This window comes from Manis javanica, chromosome 11 (assembly GCF_040802235.1).
Source record: "Manis javanica isolate MJ-LG chromosome 11, MJ_LKY, whole genome shotgun sequence".
NCBI lineage: Eukaryota > Metazoa > Chordata > Mammalia > Pholidota > Manidae > Manis > Manis javanica.
The window spans coordinates 73,976,902-73,999,143 of NC_133166.1; positions in this window are offsets into that span (position 1 = coordinate 73,976,902).

Consider the following 22,242-nt stretch of genomic DNA (forward strand, 5'->3'; position numbering starts at 1 on the left):
AATTGTTGTTCATATTGCAATTTGGAAACATCTCAGAGAAGATAAACGTTTTCCTCCAAAGCACCAAATTTATAGTCATGGTAGAAGCCCCCAAAGTTGACATTTCAGCCATAATAAAATGTGTATATGCTAACATCTGTGGTTAAACACTTCATCTTTTATCAGGCCCAGGAACTTCATCCAGCAGAGCCGGGACTCTCCCTGTTTTCCTCTTGAGGTCAAGTATTTGGCAGTTTTGATTGAATGCTTGTTAATATTAGGAGATAGTTGCTGCACAACTACTCTGTACCGGTAACAGAGGAGTTCCTGTTCACTGCTCACACTCTAGGCTCAACAAACCACCTGTTCTGATGGATCCCAAATCCACGTCCCCAGCCCAAGCCTCCCTCTCTTCATTTGGTTTCCAAACACCTGCTTAAAGGTGGGAGTCACAGTGCTCCTGCAGCCAGTATTAGCATATCTAAATACCTATCTTTCCCTCGCCCTTTATCTGAATCTGCAAGTGCCTCGGAGAGCAGAGGCAGCCCCTTTCCATCTCTGAATCCCCCTTCAGCTGCAGCTTCACGTTTGACACACAGGCCCACTCACTACTTACTGGTTTCTCTGTATATTTTATCACTAGGGGGTCTAAATCAAGCCAAGAAGGAAGAAATGGAAATTGGTAACTTTGGCCACTAGATGCCACACTACATTTAACAGATAGCAAAACCCTCAGCCTATTACTCCAAATTTTACTTAGATTTCAGTATGAAAGCAAATTTTGTTACTATAGTCTCTAACCTCAACCATTAAAAACAAAGTAGACCAGACTTTTCTTGGTATTAGGGTCATCTTTTAGAGTCTCATTTGTATGGGGGGAGAGGATGTCTGGGGGTAATGCACAAATAGTATATAGTTGATTTTGGGGTTTATTGTGTAATAGCTCCCTGACCTTTTTGCCTTTTTTATTGTATCTGGTTAATATTAATGTGTGTTTCTGAGTACTGGGTACAATAAAACAGGTGGAGTGAAGGAGGGGGCGAGTCTGAGATTAACATGGTATAAAGCAAAATTCCAATGATGCCATCCTGAGCTCGACCCTCAGTGAATTCCCATTGCTTCTAGAAGGACCAGTGTGCTGAATGCTACCTACCTGGTCCTGTGAGCTCATCCACCTCCCTGGACACCACACCCCCTCTGGCTGCTCTGATCCCTCTGCTGGGTGTGTGGGGCCTCCTCCCTCTACCTGTGTACCCAGGTAGTCTCAAAGGTGCCTTCAGATCTCAGTTCAAGAGCCACTCACTGATAGAAAATTTCCATGGCCTCCCAGAGTCTTAGGTTCCTAAGCTGCTATAACAAATTATCCCAAATTAGTGGCTCTAAACTTCCTTGCAGTTCTGGAGGTCAGAAGTCAAAAATGGTTCTCCCTGGGCTGAAACCAGGCATCAGCCGGGCTGCATTTGGTGCCTCTAGGAGAGAATTTGTTTTCTTACCTTTTCCAGTTTCTGGAGGCTGCCTTATTCCTTGGCTTGTCCCTTCCTCCATCTTTGAGGCCAACAGTCATATGACTCAGACCTCTGACCTCTGCTTTCAGGGTCACAACTTCTTCCCTGGCCCTCCTGACCTGTCCCTGTTTAAGCACTTGTGATTACATTTGCCACCTATATAATCCAGGGTGGTCTTATAGAGTCATCCACTTAGCATCCTTAATTCTATTCCCTGCCACCTAATGTAACATGTAACAGGTTTGGGAAATGAGGATGTGAACGTCTTTGGGGCCATTATTCGGCCTGCCCCAGCCACCTAACTTAAATTCAATGCTAAGCTCTTACCCCACTCCTTACAGTGAGTTTTTTTTTTCTGGCATCATTAATCTACAATTACATGAGGAACATTATGTTTACTAGACTCCCCCCATCACCAAGTTCCCCCCACATGCCCCATTGCAGTCACTGTCCATCAGCGTAGTAAGATGCTGTAGAAACACTACCTGTCCTCTCCATGCTGTACAGCCTTCCCCGTGCCCCACCCACACATTATGCATGCTAATCATAACGCCCCCTTTCTATTTCCCTCCCCTTATCCCTCCCTTCCCACCCATCCTCCTGGGACCCTTTCCCTTTGGTAACTGTTAGTCCATTTTTGGGTTCTGTGAGTCTGCTGCTGTTTTGCTACTTTAATTTTTCCTTTGTTCTTATACTCCACATATGAGTGAAATCATTTGGTACTTGTCTTTCTCCACCTGGCTTATTTCACTGAGCATAATACCCTCTAGCTCCATCCATGTTGCTGCAAATGGCAGGATTTGTTTACTTCTTATGGCTGAATAATATTCCATTGTGTATATGTACCACCTTTTCTTTATCCATTCATCAACTGATGGACACTTAGGTTGCTTCCATTTCTTGGCTATTGTAAATAGTGCTGCGATAAACATAGGGGTGCATCTGTCTTTTTCAAACTGGGCTGCTGCATTCTTAGGGTAAATTCCTAGGATTGGAATTCCTGGGTCAAATGGTATTTTTATTTTGAGTTTTTTGAGGAACCTCCATACTGCTTTCCACAATGGTTGGACTTACATTCCCACCAGCAGTGTAGGGAGGTTCCCCTTTCTCCACATCCTTGCCAACATTTATTGTTGTTTGTCTTTTGGATGGTGGTGATCCTTACTGGTGTGAGGTGATATCTCATTGTGGTTTTAATTTGCATTTCTCTGATGATTAGCAATGTGGAGCATCTTTTCATGTGTCTGTTGGCCATCTGAATTTCTTCTTTGGAGAACTGTCTGTTGACTTCCTCTCACCATTTTTTGATTGGATTATTTGCTTTTTGTTTGTTGAGGTGTGTAAGCTCTTTATGTATTTTGGATGTCAACCCTTTATTGGATCTGTCACTTATGAATATATTCTCCCATACTGTAGGATGCCTTTTTGTTCTATTGGTGCTGTCCTTTGCTGTACAGAAGCTTTTCAGTTTGATGTAGTCCCATGTGTTCATTTTTGCTTTTGTTTCCCTTGCCCAGGAAGATATGTTCATGAAGAAGTTGCTCATGTTTATGTCCAAGAGATTTTTGCATATGTTTTCTTCTAAAAGTTTTATGGTTTCATGGGTTACATTCAGGTCTTTGATCCATTTCAAATTTACTTTTGTGTATGGCATTAGACAATGATCCAGTTTCATTCTCTTACATGTAGCTGTCCAGTTTGGCCAACACCAGCTGTTGAAGAGGCTGTCATTTCCCCATTGTATATTCATGGCTCCTTTATCATATATTAATTGACTGTATATGTCTGGGTTAATATCTGGACTCTCTAGTCTGTTCCACTGGTCTGTGGGTCTGTTCTTGTGCAGGACCAAGTTGTCTTAATTACTGTGGCTTTGTAGTAGAGCTTGAAGTTGGGAAGCAAGATCCCCTCAGCTTTATACTTCCTTCTCAGGATTGCTTTGGCTATTTGGGGTCTATTGTGGTTCCATAAGAATTTTAAAACTATTTGTTCCAGTTCATTGAAGAATGCTCTTGGTATTTTGATAGGCATTGCACTGAATCTGTAGATTACTTCAGGCAGGATGGCCATTTTGACAATATTAATTCTTCCTAGCCAAGAGCATGGAATGAGTTTCCATTTGTTAGTGTCTTCTTTAATTTCTCAAGAGTGTTGTGTAGTTTTCAGGGTATGGGTCTTTCACTTCCTTGGTTAGGTTTATTCCTAGGTATGTTGATGCAATTGTGAATGGGATTGTTTTCCTGATTTCTCTTTCTGCTAGTTCATCATTAGTGTATAGGAAAGCAACAGATTTCTGTGTATTAATTTTGTATCCTGCACCTTTGCTGAATTCAGGTTTTAGTTCTAGTAGTTTTGGAGTGGAGTCTTCAGGGTTTTTTATGTATAATATCATGTTATCGGCAAATAGTGACAGTTTGACTTCTTCTTTACCAATCTGGATGCCTTGTATTTCTTTTTTTTGTCTGATTGCCATGGCTAGGACCTCCAGTACTATGTTGAATAACAGTGGGGAGAGTGGGCATCCCTGTCTTCTTCCTGATCTTAAAGGAAAAGCTTTCAGCTTCTCACTGTTCAGTATGATGTTGGCTGTGGATTTATCATATATGGCCTTTATTATGTTGAGGTACTTGCCTTCTATACCCATTTTATTGAGAGTTTTTATCATGAATGGATGCTGAATTTTGTTGAATGCTTTTTCAGCATCTATGGGGATGATCAAGTAGTTTTTGTCCTTCTTTTTGTTGATGTGGTGGATGATGTTGATGGATTTTCAAATGTTGTACCATCCTTGCATCCCTGGGAAGAATCCCAGTTGGTCATGGTGTATGATCCTTTTGATGTATTTTTGAATTCAGTTTGCTAATATTTTGTTGAGAATTTTTGCATGTATGTTCATCAGGGATATTGGTCTGTAATTTCTTTTCTGGTGGGATCTTTGCCTTCTTTTGGTATTAGGGTGATGCTGGCTTCATAGAATGAGTTTGGAAGTATTCCCTCCTCTTCTATTTTTTGGAAAATTTAAGGAGGATGGGTATTATGTCTTCTCTATATGCCTGATAAAATTCAGCGGTAAATTCCTCTGGACCAGGGGTTTTGTTCTTGCTAGTTTTTTGACTACCGATTCAATTTCTTTGCTGGTAAATGGTCTGTTTAGATTTTCTGTTTCTTTCTGGGTCAGTCTTGGAAGGGTGTATTTTTCTAGGAAGTTGTCCATTTCTTCTAGGTTTTCCAGCTTGTTAGCATATAGATTTTCATAGTATTATGTAATAATTTTTTGTACTTCTGTGGAGTCCGTCATGATTTTTCCTTTCTCGTTTCTGAGTCTGTTGATATGTGTAGATTCTCTTTTTCTCTTAATAAGTCTGGCTATGGGCTTATCTATTTTGTTTATTTTTTCAAAGAACCAGTCTTGGTTTCATTGATTTTTCCTATTGTTTTAGTCTTCTCAATTTTATTTATTTCTTCTCTGATCTTTATTATGTCCCTCCGTCTGCTGACTTTGGGCCTCATTTGTTCTTCTTTATCCAGTTTCAGTAATTGTGACTTTCAAATATTCATTTGGGATTGTTCTTCTTTCTTTAAATAGACCTGAATTGCTATATACTTTCCTCTTAGAACTTCCTTCGCTGTGTCCCACAGAAGTTGGGGCTTTATGCTGTTGTTGTCATTTGTCTCCATATATTGCTTGATCTCTGTTTTAATTTGGTCTTTGATCCATTGATTATTTATTACCATGTTGTTAAGCCTCCATGTGTTTGTGAGCCTTTTTGTTTTCTTTGTACAATTTATTTCTAGTTTTATACCTTTGTGGTCTGAAAAGTTGGTTGGTAGTAATTCAATCTTTTTGAATTGACTGAGTCTCTTTTTGTGGCCTAGTATGTGGTCTATTCTGGAAAATGTTCCATGTATACTTGTGAAGAATGTGTATCCTGCTGCTTTTGGGTGTATAGTTCTGTAGATGTCTGTTAGGTCCATCTGTTCTATTTTTTTGTTCAGTGCCTCTGTGTCCTTACTTTTCTGTCTGGTGGATCTGTCCTTTGGAGTGAGTGGAGTGTTGAAGTCTCCTACAACGAATGCACTGCATTCTATTCTATTTCCTCCTTTAATTCTGTCAGTATTTGTTTCACATATGTTGGTGCTCCTGTATTGGGTGCATATATGTTTATAATGGTTATATCCTCTTGTTGGACTGAGCCCTTTATCATTATATAATGTCCTTCTTTATCTCTTGTTACTTTCTTTCTTTTGAAGTCTATTTTGTCTGATACAAGTACTGCAACACCTGCTTTTTTCTCCCTATTGTTTGCATGAAATATCTTTTTCCATCCCTTGACTTTTAGTCTGTGCATGTCTTTGGGTTTGAGGTGAATCTCTTGTAAGCAGCATATAGATGGGTCTTGCTTTTTTATACATTCTATTACTCTGTGTCTTGATTGGTGCATTCAGTCCATTTACATTTAGGGTGATTATTGAAAGATATGTACTTATTGCCATTGCAAGCTTTAGATTCGTGGTTACCAAAGGTTCAAGGGCAGCTTCTCTACTATCTAACCATTTTACTTAACTCACTTATTAAGCTATTATAAATGCAGTCTGATGATTCTTTATTTCTCTCCCTTCTTATTCCTCCTCCTCCATTCTTTGTATGTTAGTTGTTTTATTCTGTACCCTTTTGTGTTTCCTTTGACTGCTTTTGTGAGTAGTTGATTTTATTTTTTGCCTGTAGTTAGTATTTGGTTGGTCTACTTTCTTTGATGTGATTTTATTTTCTCTGGTGACATCTATTTAGCCTTAGGAGTGCTTCCGTCTAGGGCAGTCCCTTTAAAATGTCCTGTAGAGGTGGTTTGTGGGAGGCAAATTCCCTCAACTTTGCTTGTCTGGGAATTGTTTAATTCCTCCATCATATTTAAATGATAATCATGCTGGATACAGTATTCTTGGTTCAAGGCCCTTCTGTTTTATTGCATTAAATATATCATGCTATTCTCTTCTGTCCTGTAAGGTTTCTGTTGAGAAGTCTGATGATAGCCTGATGGGTTTTCCTTTGTAGGTCACCTTTTCTCTCTCTCTGGTTGCCTTTAATACTCTGTCTTTGTCTTTGATCTTTGCCGTTTTAATTATTATATGTCTTGGTATTGTCCTCCTTGGGTCCCTTGTGTTGGGAGTTCTGTGGACTTCCATGGTCTGAGAGACTATTTCCTCCTCCAATTTGGGGAAGTTTTCAGCAATTATTTCTTCAAAACCCTTTTTCTCTCCTTTCTTCTTCTGGTGCCCCTATAATGCGGATGTTGTTCCATTTGGATTGGTCCCACAGTTCTCTTAATACTGATTCATTCCTGGAGATTCTTTTATATCTCTCTGCCTCAGCTTCTCTGTATTCCTGTTCTCTGACTTATATTCCATTAACGACCTCTTGCACCTCATTCAGTCTGCTCTTAAGTCCTTCCAGATACTGTTTTATTTCTGTATTCACCCTCCCAACTTTATTTGTTAGCTCTTGCATTTTTCTCTGCAGTTCCATAAGCATGGTTATCACCTTTATTTTGAATTCTTTTTCTGGAAGATTGTTTAAATCTATCTCCCCAGGCCCTCTCTCAGGGATTGTCTGGGTAATTCTGGACTGGACCAAGTTTTTCTCCCTTTTCATGGCATTAGAGGTAGCTATAGGCAGGTAGCGCATGTGTCAGCTGGGAGAACAAAGTCCTTTCCTGCTTTCTGGTTGCCTTGCCCTTCTCCGCTGCCTGTCATTTATCTGCACTTCTGGAGCAGCCTCCAGATTAATACCCTAAGCTGACGTGGGCGGGGTCGCCGTCAGAGTAGCCCAGGGCTCTGTGGGGAGTGACAGGTGCACCAGTTGTGCTCTCCTGCAAGAGTGGCACCCCTTTGTGCCTTGCCCCGTTTCTTCTGCCTGTGCCAGGAAGCCGTGTGCCATTGGCAGCGTTTGCATCTGGCCCAGGCAGCTGCATGCTGGGAGGAGATTCTGGGGTGCCACTGGGGGCACAGCTGCTCCTGGGCTGCTCTGCCTCCACCGTGGCCTGGCGTGGCCATTCCTGGGCTGCTCCACTGTCCCCTCAGGGATGCGCGGCTGCTCTCCAGCTACTGGGCAGCTGTGTCAGGGAGCCGTTCCAGCTGGGGGAGTGACTGGCAGGCTGCTTATTGCCATGAGGGGCTTCAGGGCTGCATTGCCACCCAGAGGTTATGGAGCCTGGAGTTTCCTGGGACTCCCAGCCTGCTGGGCTGAGTGTGCTGGGACACTTCTGTCTAGCTGTTAGGCCCCTGTCCCTTTAAGACTTTCAAAAAGCACTAGCTTTCTTTTGTCTCAGGGGAGCTGACTGTGGGGACCTGCTCGCAGATTTTGCTTTTCTGTTTCTCTAATATGCAGCACACCATGCAGTATGTGTCTGCGCTCCCGGTGCAGATTACTAGAGCTGGTTGTTTAGCAGTCCTGGGCTTTCACTCCCTCCTGCTCTGACTCCTTTCCTCCTGCCAGGGAGCTGGGGTTGGGTGAGAATTTGGGTCCTGCCAGGCTATGGCTTGTATCTTACCCCCTTCGTGAGATGCTGAGTTCTCGCAGGTGTAGATGTAGCCTGGTTGTTGTACTGTATCCACTGGTCTCTCTTTTAGGAATAGTTGTATTTGTTGTATTTTCAAAAATATATATGGTTTTGGGAGGAGATTTCCGCTGCCCTACTCATGCTACCATCTTGGCTCCTCACTCTACGGTGAGTTTTTTATATACACACCCTTGTTGTTTGAATGATGGCAGTCTTCCCTCCTAGCCTGTGTGTCCCATAGGGCTGCAGATGCCAGTTTTGTTCACCATTGTATCTCCATTTGCTCCAATAAATGCCAAATACATGGTGGCTGTGTATTTTAGCATTTTCCAAAATAAAATAAATTCAGCTTATTCCCTTCAACTTCCCCTCTACCCCCACGCCCATTTATCTGTTTAGCAAACTCTTGAAAACCCTTAAGGTCTTGGAAGCCACTCCATCCCAGGCTCTACGGGGTTTAGTCCCTCTCTTTCCTGCTGTCACACATCAAAGGCAGGCAGGCCCAGCTATGAACACTGGCTTCTCCCTCTTATCTAAGTAACCTTAGGCAGTAACTTAATCTTGTGAGATTGCGTTTTCTCATTGATGATGTGGGGAAAAGAATGCCTAATAGTATTGTGATGAGGACCAACTGAGCTATTAGTGTGTAAATTGCAGAATACCATACCAGGCAGGTAGCAAATATTAGTGGAAGTCCATAAATGCAGTGTTCTTCCCCTGGGTAGTCTATTACTTGTCTTTTTATTCTCAGGCTCTAGAGAGCTGACATGTCACTAGGCTTTAGAAGTGATGATTGCATTAAAGAAATCTCCAAAGTACTAGTTGGGAGCATCTAGGAGTTTAAGAGTTAAGAGTGAAAATGAGGAAGTGAAGCCAGCACCATGTAGGGCCCTGGGTCCCAGAGAAGTAGTAATGGCCTGTCCCAGAGCCCTCTGCATTACCCTTGGTTTAATGTGAGTCACCCACTGGCCTTAGAACACCCATTCTCTCAATAACAAGGAGCTTAAGTTTGCCTCACTGGGGTCACTCCTTGAGGTTAGTCAGAGATGCCGTCACCTGCTGAGGCCCAGGCTTTCAGCGCCCACTCTCGGGAAATGCACAAGCTGCCTCCTGTCACTTCAGGTTGACCCAGTTACTCTTCCACTGGGGAGCCAGGCAGGCCTGTTCCTGAGGGGGCTTTTGGCCTGAAGCACATGCACAGGCCCTTTCTCTCTGGCCCAGACTTATCCATTTGCCAAATGCCATCAATAATTTAAGGAAGATAAAGCATCAAAGAGGGAAATGTTTGAGGAAACTGGGGCCAGCCATGCCAGTGGACCAGCTGGGACTGCCAGCCACGCTGTAGTAGGCAGACAAGCACTGAACCCTGGATGGTGAGTGGAAGCCCGGGCAATGAGCGCATGTGCCCCATCCAAGGCACACTAGGGAACTGCTGGAGCTGAAGGTGGGTGTTTGCCCGTAGGGAGGCAGGCCTCTGCGAGAAGGCAAGGAGGGCCAGGAGGGCCAGGGCTGGCATTCTAGCACAGCAGAAGAGATCTGAAAAGTCACTGTACAGGCTGACGACATGGCATGACTCCTGCTCCATATTGGGAATCCAGAGCTACTTTGCACTGAAACTTGTCTGGGGTCCACTTTTTTCCAGCTCTGATATTTTCTTGATTTTATTCAGTGCATTTCAAAGTTTTCTCGAGGAAGCCGCTGGAGGGAGGCATCTGTGATGACTCAGGGGTCTGCCGGGGGCACTTTCCTGTGCCCAAATGGTGCACCACCCATCCTTGCTTTCCAGCATTCCCGGGCTTCGCAGGGGCCTTATATTCCCACAGCCACCTCTGCTTCAGTCTTCTACTCCCACTGAATTAGATGGTCTCAGCACATTTCTTTATGAGTGTAAGTGATTTACTGAAAACAGGGCAGCAGAGATTTATATTTCTTGGAAAGATATAACCTTTATATCACCTTGGAAATGCAATGTTAGCTATTCCTCTTCAAATATCCTCCAGTCATTTCTGGAATCCTGGCTCTTGCCAAGTTCTGTATGACTCAGCCCTTCTCTGCTGGGAGCACTTCTCTGGCCAGTTCCCTTCCCTTAGCCGGTGTAGAGGGGTTTGGCTCTTGGCTTGTGCTGCCTTGACCTCTGCTGACACATGTCATCAGTTTCACCATTTACCTCCATGCTGCTTATGAAGGCATTTTCTTAAACAAAGTATCTCTCTCCCTCCCTAAGAAAAATTTTGGTTCCAATTGCTAGGATAATGCATTTGTCATCAACTCAATCATCATTTGAAAAACAATTTCCCTATTGACTGAGCACCAACATATGCTGTACCCACCTGGAAGCAGGATCAGAAGTAAAAATCACACCCACCTCTGTGTGGAGAATGTGAATCTTCTATGCTTCTGGGCCCTGTAGGAAAATGCATGCCTTTTTCCAGTTTAATGATAAGCAACGTTTGTGTATGATATTACACATACTTCCAAATGTATTATTTCATTTGATTACATAAGAAGTCAATGCCAAGGCAATCCAGGCATTGTTCTCTCTCTGCAAATGATGTAATTGAGGCTCCAGAAGAATTCATGGCCAGCTGTGAAAGCAGAGACCACAGTCAGCTTCCACCAAGAATCCTTGGCTCTCTGTCCCTGCTCTTTCCATGTAATGTAATGCCTGTCTGGTTTCGGGGCTCTGCTTCACAAGTACAAGTCTTTTTCAATACTGTTGCTTAATTTGGTGACTTAATGGGCTCCCTCCCTGAACAACCGCAGAGTGATGTCCTGCTGGGCTTCATCAGCTCTGTAGTTGGATATTTGGGGTTTTCTAGATCTCCTTCTTAAAATTCACCAAAAGTCCCCCAATTCGGCAGGCTGTGTGTTTTTGAAGGGAAGGATAATCATGGGAGGAGTAGGTGGAAGGGTCTCCTCAATTCCCATTTCCCAAATAAAGGATTTTCAGGGACAGCCTTGATCAATACTAGCAGAGTTCATTCAGAATCTGTCTCACCGAGCACACGTTCCCTTTGTGGACACTGTCTTGGGCTCACACAGACCCAACAGCATTGTTTGCCATTGTCAGAGCAGGAACTCTGGGTATAGGAGCCAAGTGCCCTTAAATGTCCGTCTGCCGGCCCTAATGACCTTTGTCTCACCCATCTTTGCTGGTGATCAGGCGAGACATCTTGTCTAATTAGACATCTTGTCTAATTTTTTCCTCGAACATAATGAATATTGATGCAGCCAAGAGTTCAGTGAGTAGGTGGGATGGGTGATGATTAGAAAAAAAATATCAAGGTAGTATATAGCAAGACTATTTGAATTCCACTTTAGGAACCCATTTTGTGGTTTGGAAAGAAACGATTTTGATACCAGCTGTTTGTGACTTGGCAAGATAGAAACTGAGAGGTTCTATTCAAAGGATGAACTCTGAGACAATGGAGGGTGGGACAGTACAGTCTCACTGAAGCCTGGATGGACATGGGGCAGCACCCAGGGCAGATGTCTCCTCTTGTAATGCTAGACTCTTCCAGTACTCAGAGGGCAAGACATGGGCTTGGAAGTTAAAGCTGGATCTGAATCCAGTATTGAAAATGGTGACCATGTTATATCTCAATAAAAGAAAAAAACTGTAGCCACAGCACAGTGTTTAACTGCTCTGAGCCTTTATTTCTCAAGTGGGGATAATAATGCCTAAGCAACAGCAGTGATGAGCATGTGTGGTGTCTGCCATGCATGCATGCTTAACAGAGAGTAGCAGCTGTACTTTGTATCATGGGATTAGTTTGTAGAGAAATAAATTATGAGATCATTATTCTGTTGTTTCAAAATGAGTATGTTTGTGTATGATTTGCTCAGGAGTGGATAGTGGTATAAAAATGTTCCCTTCTTCTCCTTAATTAATCTCTCTGAGATCCCTGGTCTCAATCTACAAAGCTGTAATGATAATGCTAAGAATAATATCTGCCTTTACAGATATACCATAGATTTCTGTGAGAGCAACTGAGATCCAATGTGCAAAAATACTTTGCAAGACATAAAAGGAGTTGCAGTGGTATTTTTAGGCTTCTTTTCCCAGTGTTGAATATTGGTGCACCTATGAGACCCAACCTTCTGGAGGACTTAAAACAAAGTACACGTGCCTCTCTGTACACATGTGCTAGGGGGCCGACCCCATAAAGGGTACATACAAGTGATGGTCAGGAAAGGGCATTTCTTGTAGGAATTTGCCCTGACAGCCAGTTTTCTTCCCTCATTTGTCTTCTAGTCAATCTGTTATAAGCAAACAGCTGTTACACACTGTTGAACAGTGGAGATTAAAATCTTTCAGCAGAATAGCCATGAATAATCTGGGTTGCTGGTGATGGAGAATGTCAGACAAAAAGGTCCCAGTTCATAGTGGGCACTTCCTTCTCTTGAATCAGCATCTTATAGATTTGGGGTTTTTGTTTATAACTTTTATGGTAGTGGCGGGGTTGGGTATCATACATACTTGTTACAATAAGCCAAATAATACAGGGTGTGTAAGAAAAAATAAATGCTCCTCTCTTCTCCATTCTTTTTAATCCTGACTGCTGAGAGCTCGATGTATGTCCTTCCAGATCTGAATGGATTTTCAGCTGGGAGCTACAGTGATGCCTCTCAGTGGGGCGGCTTGGAATATTGTGCTAGGGAATCAAGGTCTGTACCATTGAGAAATAGAACCACCTGCTATCAGGCTTTCTAGACACTCACCAGCAGGTTATCTGTAAGACCATTCATGTCTTGGAAACTGTAAGAATGCAAATATGACTGTTAACGCTGCTGTATGTTATATTTGAAAGTTATGAGAGTAAATCCTGTGGGTTCTCATCACAAGGAAAAAAACTTTTACTTTCTTTTTTAAAAAATCTATCTGAGGTGATGGATGTTAACTAAACTTATTGTAATGATTTCACAATATAGGTAAGTCAAGTCATTAGGCTATATACCTTAAGCTTATACAGTACTATGTGTCCATCTAGCTCAATAAAGCAGAAAATGTAGAAAGAATGCAAGTAATTCTTTTGCTGACAACATAATCTCACTATACACTCAGGTGGCAAATGGTTTATTATCTGATCATGACCTGTTCCTTCACCAGAAAAATGAGTTGAAGATTTCCTTCATGATGCCTTAAAAATTCCTTACTCGTTAAAATTGGAGTCAAGATTCTTTGGATTTAATTCCAGTCTCCCTTTCCAGTTTCACTTCCTGCAACACAAAATCCTAGGTTTGGGAACTTCAAAGATCATTCATTCACAACAATGCTTCTTAAGCTAACATGCCCTCAGACCGCTGGTGGATGTTGTTTATGTGCAGATTCTGACTCAGTAGGCTGATGGGGGGCCTGAGTTTCTGCCTTTCTAGCAGGTTTCCTGGTCTACATGCCACACACTGAGTAACAAGGGCCTTCTTATGACACTGTCTCTGTCAGTTCTTACTATGCCTGAAAATCTCTTAGAATGGTACCTTTTAAATTCTGAATTTCCTTGGAAGGTCTAATCACTGGTCAGCTAAGATCTGTCACTTTGTAACATCTCTCCAACCCTAGTTCCAAACACATTAAGGGTAAATTCCTTTTCACCTAAAATATCTACAAACATTTGAAGGCAGTAATCAGGACCCTCTGGGTCTTATGACCTTCAGGTGAACATCTCCATTAACACTTCCCATATGACAGGTCGCTGTTCTCCTTACGGGATTTTGCTCATCCCTACTCAGGACATTGGTTATGCACTTTATCTGGGGTCAGAGACTTTCTCCTCTGCATTTGCCAGCCTCTTGCAAAGTTCCATTTAAACACCTTCTCTTCTCTGTTGTTCCTCTCACCCAGCTCCCTCTCCAATACTGACCAGGGGACCCTGCGAATGGATAGGGTGGCCTTCTGACCCCTGCTGTTTTCATCTCACCAAATTGATTTTGAGTGACTCCAGTTGAATCTAGTTGAATCATTGCAGTATCCCAAATTTAGCAAAGAGGGAGTGCTCATAAAAATGTTTATGGGTACCTTTAATTATGTTTACTGGTATCTGCCTGGGTTGCTCTTACTAGATCATCATTCCCAAAGGGTAGAGGCTGCATTTCATTTAGTTCTTACTCCTTACCACTACTACCCTGGACAGGCACCTGTTACAATATGGATCAAGCACACAGTGTGTACACATCCAAAGGTTTGCAGCCAGAGCTGAATCTGAGCACTGATTCTGCCCCAGTATAGCTAGGTGGAAATGGCCTTGGAAGGTTAATAAGACCCACTGATTCCCAAATTCCTCGTCAGTAATAGTGATGATAATATTCATCTCACAGTGTTGTCATGAGTTAGAGGATACGATTCATGTAAAGTGATGTACATGTGGTCCACATGGGCTAGCAATGACTCATTTTATGTTCTCAGTACCTGTTGGATGTTGGTTAAAAATAATTGGTCCACATCTTCACATGGTCTAAGATGAGTGGGGTTTTTCTTCTCTAAACATACCTTATAAAAACAGCCACAAAACTGAACAAATGATTGTCCATTTTGCTTGAAATTGGGGAGTAAGAATGACTTACATAAGGTTGAAATTGGGGAGGATTTAGAAGTGTTAGATTTTGGAGAAGGACACACCAGTGGCCCCCCCACTTCTTGGTCCCTGAAATTTCTCCTTGTGAGGGAATGGGGGCAGGGAAGATCTATGGCCCTTTTTCAAGAAGAAAGGTGCCTTTGCTTCTGGGGTTTGGAATGGTAGGGATATCTGAGTGAAGTACAGGTCTGCTCGTTTTTGTTCCTAGAGTTTCAACTTTCTGCTTCCCTCAGGTTACAGAAATATAGTATGGCCAAGCAAAACAAGTCTCTGTGCTCCATCTGTAAAGTGAGTTAGCATGTAGAAGACAAGGATAATCTTTGGCATCCTATCAACAAGGCTATTGGCTGGCTTGGAATTCTTTGTCCTATCAGCTGTCTTCATTTGGGTAAACATACTCACAGGGAACAGAGGACACACTGTTGGCTCACAATCATTTATGTGTGTCAGAAGGAACACAGATGGAGCCAGAGGACACATGGGCTTTCTGTACTCCCAGAAAACACTGCAGTTCTCCATCCTTAGGTCCTTGTGCTGATCTTCAGGATTTGCCGATCAGATCCACCCGTCACCCTTGGTGGGGACTGACTCACAAGGCAGTAAAATCTCTGGACACTGAAGCTCAGGTGAGCTTCCTGGTTGGTAATACTATATCCATACTGTCACATGTCAATGCCAGGAGGGTGAAATGTCTCAAGGACAATGGAAGCTTGAATGCGGACCACTCCCAGACTCTGCCTTCTGTTTCTGCCTTTGGCTGATTTTAATTCACATCTTTTCCTTCAAATAAACTATAATTGTGAGTATAACAATTTTGGTGAGATTTGTGAGTCCCTCTAGCTAATGACTGAAACTGAGGTGGTTTTTGGAACCCGTGAACTTGTAGTTGGTATCAGAAGTGAGGACTCTTCCTTTTAATTTGTAGTTCGACATTGTCTTAGTCAGCTCAGGCTGCCATAACAAAATACCACATATAGGGTAGCTTAAACAATAGAAATTTATTTTCTCATAATTTTGGAGGCTGGGAAGTCTAATATCAAGGTGTTGGCCAGTTTGGTTCCTGGTGAGAGCTCTCTTCCTGGTTTATAGACAGCCACCTTCACATGGTGGGGACAGCCTACACTGGTGTCTCTCCCTCTTTTATACGGATCTCAGTTTTATAGGATCAGGATCTTACCTTTATGACCTCATTTAACCTCAATCACCTCCTTAAAGGCCCTATTTCCAATATAGTCACATGGCAGCTGTTAAGGCTTCAACATATGAATTTTGCGGGGATACAATTCCCCATAGCAGATCCTAACTCCTGGCAGTGAGGTCAGAAGACTTGGGCAGACTTGGAATTCCAGGGACTGTGGACTTACCCTCAGTTTGACTCTGGGTCAGAGGGACAATGGAGCAATAGGTTATTTACAAGTGCATGTGGAGCATGATGCTCAGTGAAATAAGCCAGACAAAAAAGGACAAATACTTCATGATGCTACTTCTGCAAGGTTCCTAGAGTAGCGAACTCATAAAGACAGGATTATAGGAGTACCAGGGGCCAGGGTGTGGAGTGAATGGGGAGTTGTCATTTAATGGTTAGAAAGTTTCAATTGCAGATGGTGGAAAAGTTTTGGAGATGGATGGTGGTGATGGTTTCACCAAAATAAGTATACACTGAACAGAATACTTAAAAAGGGTTAAAATGGTAAATTTTATGACAATTTTTTAAAAGTCCATATGATCCACCAACCCATCATAATTTTTAGTCCACGGAATTGGAATTCAAACAGCAGCCAGCTAGGACAGCCTACTGCTATGACAGAAAGACGTGTCTCTCCTTCCCAATCTGGGTTCCTCCTTCTGAATTATGGGACATATTCAGCTATTGCTGTCACTCAGTGAGACAGAACCTGCTAGTGCACCAAATCCATTTCCTTTCCCTCCTGGGCATACAATTAGACCAGAATTTTAAGTCAGACAGGGCCACACCACCACAACCTGTGCCTCATCCAGGTCCAACTCCTCTGTAGGTGAATTGTCTTCTCTGTCTTCTGGGAACCTGGAGATGACCCCAAGGGCCCAAAGGAGGCAGAGTGGGGCCCCACAAAACACCAGCATCAAATTGTCATTGCTCAAGAAATACATCTATACTATGTTAAAGCTGCAGAGAATATTCTTGGTTTTCTGTTATGGGAGCTTAGGTTACTTTAACTTATGTCCCTACTCTTTGGAAAACTTGCTTCCAACGGGGTCTCTTGCAATAGAAGAGCTAGGTGTCCAGGTGCTTTATTATGAAAGTATTGCTATGATAAGAAACATTTCAGCTCCTTAGAGAAGCAAATGGAAATCTTTTTGAAACACATTTCTAAAAACATCAGAACATATCCAATAATAGATTTTAGCAGCTATTATATACTAGGCTATTAAAACAACGTGTGAAATACTGGCCCAGTTTCTGCATGACACAAAAATAGTGTTATGGTTTGTCATAGTGTAAAAATGTAGTGTTCTTTAAAAATCAAAGTTAAGGAAAAATACAGCATATCAACATCATACTAAATTATGTGTACTACCTCAGCATTTGTATAAAGCTTTGACATAATGAACATTTCAAATAGATAAGGAAAACACATAATTATTGTATAATATATTTCAGCATATGGAAAACCCCAATTGTAAATTAGACATCAGAAATTAGATATTATGAAGCTGTTCTGTTTTTCTCCTCATTATTTTGAATCCATTTGCATACTGTAAGTATCCCTCTGTAATCTTCCAATAAGTCATGGGATGACATCCCTGACATACTGTTTCTTCCTCCCCAAAATATCTTCACTAGATCCTGCAGGGCAAATCCCAGGCCTGGGTTGAGTATGAAGACTAAGCATGTGATGCAGCTCAACTATGGAAGATACTTAGATATCCAAGACACCCACTAAGACTAAGCCAGTGCAGGAAGCTCTGTAGATACTGCATGCAATTGTGGAAACTTCCTGCATCCCCCAGGGAGGTGTCATTTGCAAGAGTAACTCCTGGTCTTTATCAAGGCCTGTGCAGTGGCACTGCTTTGGGGTTTTCAAACCTTAGTTATTCAGCAATGTCTAGAATCCCAAAAGGCTCTCCCCTAGTGCATGTAGATGGATCAGCCACAAACATACTATGGCTTAAGAGGCAGTTTCATTTATGAACAGTTATTATGTAGGCATGTCTCTTTAAATGATCTTGAAAGCAATGTGTTAACCAAACTTCTCTAGATGAAAGCAATGTGCTAACCAATCTTCTCTAGATCCTGCAGGGCACTTCCCATGCCTGGGTTGAGTATGAAGACTAAGCATGTGATGCAGCTCAACTATGGAAGATGCTTAAATATCCAAGACACACACTGAGACTAAGCCAGTGCAGAGATGTGCAGGCCTGGCATGTGTCCTGCAGGATCTAGAGAAGATATTCTGGGGATGAAGAAACAGTATGTCAGGGGTGCCATCACATGACTCATTGGAAGATTACAGAGGGATACTTCCAGTATGCAAATGATTCAAAATAATGAGGAGGAAAACAGAACAGCTTCATAATATCTAATTTCTGATGTCTAATTCATCAGTTCACTGGTTCATTCAACAACAGCTTATTACATGCCAACTATGAGCCACCTGTGTGCTGAGTGCTGTGGACATGATGATCTGCAAGACTGACATTGTCTCTGAGGTACCTGGGCACACCATCCTCACTAAGAGTGGGATCACGGTTCTCTGGGGCATGCTGTTCAGAGAAGACCGCTCCTTCTACCCTCTACCCAAGATGGAAGGGAAGGGAAGGAACTGGTGTTGTGACTTAGTTGCTGCTTCCTCTGAAGACTCTTAGCCTGGATCTGTAGTTTATCCAGAAAACTATTTTCCTTAAATTTTCCTTTAGAGAAAACAGACACAGATACTTGAGATTTACCTGCTGGAATCACAGGACCTTTCACAGCAATTTGCATCTTCATTTTTGAATATGATGTATAGTTTATGTTAAATGCAGTCCCAACTATGTAAGTGCCACTGGGTAACTACTCAGCTAGCTACTTATCAGCATCAGGCAGGAGGGGGAATAAATACTAGGCAAAAATCCAATTCCAAATCTAGTTCACAAGCTAATTTTTTAAATTTAGGAATCTCCATTGAATATTATAAAATAATAAAAAGAGAGGTCCAGACAACATATATTTCTACTTAAACACAGGCAAAATTGGGGTGAGAGTTAGCTTCTAACTAGAGGAAGAAAATGTGAGCTGGGATCTGGCTCAGGCTTCCCTGCATCAATTTGCTTCACACCCTCTTCTGCACCTTGGAGGATCCTTACCAATTTTCTTTTCAAAATGCTCATAGTTAATTTCTCACATCTTAGTCACTGCACTTTTTGCAATGTTGAGGTCTTAAAATTTTTTCCAGGCCAAAGTCCTCACCTTAGTGTTTATAGATAAGACTATGATTCACTGTTCTCCAAGATCCCAATGGAATCAGTAAATATTCAGCACATAACTTTCAGACACTCATGAAAGCAGAGGAAAAGATGCTTCAGCTCTAAGTTATAATAGCAGTAAATGATAGTAGCACAATAGTGAATAGTCATCAAATAAATGCAGAAGTTCTGATGCTCTTAAGTTTCAAGGTTCTCCATGTGCTAGCCTGGGTGTGGTGGACCTCCATGAGGCAAAAGGACAAATAGTTCAAAATTCACTGGGCCTTTAACTTTGAAAATATGATTCAAATTGAGAGAAGATTGGGGTGGCCTGGGGTGGACACAGAGGGTGGAGATTTTTTATGTTTCATTTGTGTATCATATAGCTCATCTCTTGCTGTGTAACAAACAGCCCCAGGTGTCTCAGGAGGCTGCCACCTAGGATTGGACCTGAGGCTCTCCCAGGCTAGACTGGGGAAGAATCTGCTCTCTTGTGAGAAGAGAAACTCTTATTCATTGTGGTATGCCCTGTGCTCAGCATAGAACTTGGATTATGTTACAGGATTATTAAGTGTTTTTTGACTACATGAATAAATGCAGTTTCTGCTTGGAATTAGTGGCAATTAAAATTACTTTTTTTCTACTCTTTACCAGAAATTAAAGAGAGTGTCACTCATTAGCAGTAGTAAACCAAGGGCCGGGCAGTGGACGCCATCTGCCCTAGGTGGTTAGAACTTAGACCAATAAAATGTTTTCCTCCAGGAGGAGTATGTTGTCAGTGACATTGTTTAGAATTGCTGTTGCATAGTGAGAGCAAAAAGCAGATGATTTTAGTGGGTTATTGTATTGTGTTAAAATTTCAGTATAAGAGATGGCCCTCTTGCCTGTGGTCTAGGGTGGACTCAGTGTGCCGCTGCTCATGATGGGAGGACAAGTGAGATGGTTGTGGGGGACAGTCCAGCTGGGCTTTTGGGTGTGTGGGGAGGCTTGATGCTCTTCCTTTCCCATGGCTGCTCCACCTCACAGTGGGTCTCTGGGGAAACATACCTGGATTGACATGGGTTTTTTTTTGGTATCATTAATCTACAATTACATGAAGAACATTATGTTGACTAGGCTGCCCCCTTCACCAAGTCCCCCCCACATACCCTTTCACAGTCACTGTTCATCAGTGTAGTAAGATGCTGTAAAATCACTACTTGTGGATTGACATGTTTTTAATTACACTTCTGCTGAGGAGATTGGTGGGGTCATTGTGACAGGCAGATGTCTAAAGGTTATTTGCTCAAAATGGATGGACCCCATCTTTGGATTTCCTTTCTATACAAGATTATAGAATTCCCTCAGGCAGGAATATTAATTACTGTCTGTCCCACAGCACTGGCTCCAGTATTGCAGAGAATTGGTGCTCAGCACATTAGATGCCTTGACTGGTTCTCCCCCATGTGTTATTTCACATATAAAATACAATTCATTAGTTGTATTTTTATTTCTTAAAACCAAGGTGAAGGGAGTAAAATAGAAGTGTTTTAGGGAATATATGACATCCTGTTAAAAGGACCTTTGCTTCCTGGGATGTAATTTTAAAAGACATTGGTAATATATGAGTTAGGAATACATTATTTGTGTAAAAGAGGAAGGAAACACATATGTAAAAAAAAACAGATGGTTTTATTTCATGAAGAAAATGAGAGAAAGATAGTGAACAATAAACCACCACAATGAAGAGAAACACCCCCACAGGTCAAGAGATGAGTTGGTGAAGTTCTCAAACAGGCTCCTTGTGTTGGAAAACTGTCAATACACTCACAGAGCTCATCCGAGAACATTCTTCTCTTAGTTATGCTCTCTTAGTTTGGATGATGACAGGCAATGACATTCACCTAGATAGATACCTAGATCCCAGGACCACATCAAATAAAGCCATTTGGACTGCTTACATCCCTAATTATTTTGCCCTTGCCTAACCTAAGCATTAGGTCAGCTGGTTCGACATCTCTGAGTACATTTTAAGAGCTTAGCCTTTTCTCTGGTTACCGACACCAGAGCTTAGGGTGTCCTGCTTTAGTTCCCTTCCTCCTTTCTCAGTCATTCTGATCCTAGAATCCTTGCATTCTTTATCCTTCTTGAACATTCTTACTTTGTAGCTTCATGAATTTGTCCTCATCCAAAATAAGAAGCTCATTGATAAGTTTGTATTTTCCTAATTAACTATATTAGTCATTAATATTCTTCATTAAATATTTTTGATTTTCCACCTTTCCAGAAATGCTGGCATGAGCATCTTTCTGGCCAGATGGTTGAGTTGCTTGCTGATGTAAGACCCCCCGCCCCCCAGCAATCTGCTTTGCCTCTCACATAGTGACCATCAATATTTGCTCTGGCAACTTAGGTCCCTGAGTGGCCACGGTGAGCAGAGTACTCTTGCTGACACATGATGTAGATGTATTGTGAGCAAAAAGTAAACCTTGTGGTTTTAAGTCACTAAGATTTTGGGATTGTTGATTGCTGTGTTTATCAGTCAGAGTTCTAACATTGAACTAGAACAAGACAGACAGACGGACACACATAGATTCACCTCAAAGGACTGACACTGGGTAGGCAAGTCTAAAATCCAAGGGCAGGCTGTCAGGAAGGGCAACCTGGACTGTGGGCAGGAGTTGATGTGGCAGTCTGTAGGTGGAATTTCTTCCATAGGTGGAATATCTTCCCTTTCAGGAAAGCTTCGATTATGCTTGTGAGGCCAACTGATTGAACCAGACCCATCCAGATTATCTAGAATAATTTTCTTTTCTTGAAGAAAACTGATTATAAATTAGAATCACATCCATATGGTACCTAACAACTCCCACATTAATGCTTCATTGAATAACTAGGGTCCATCACCTAGTCATAGTGACACACACATTGGACCATCCCACTGTGGCATGACATAGACTATCTTCAATTTAGCGATAATTGACTGTCAGCAGACCTTAGACCTGAATCTATCTCCCACATTCTTTTTATATATCCCACAAACTAAATGGCTGAGTGACAAAGTTCAAACAAGAATTTTGTTTTCAAACCATAGATTAAATAGTTTTTATAGCATTCTTTTCCTTTTTGAATGAATGCTCACAAGAAGTTCACATGTCAAACAGAATACACAATCACAGACTTTCTCCTGATATTATTAATCCCTACCCAAATTTAGTAGGGAGAGAT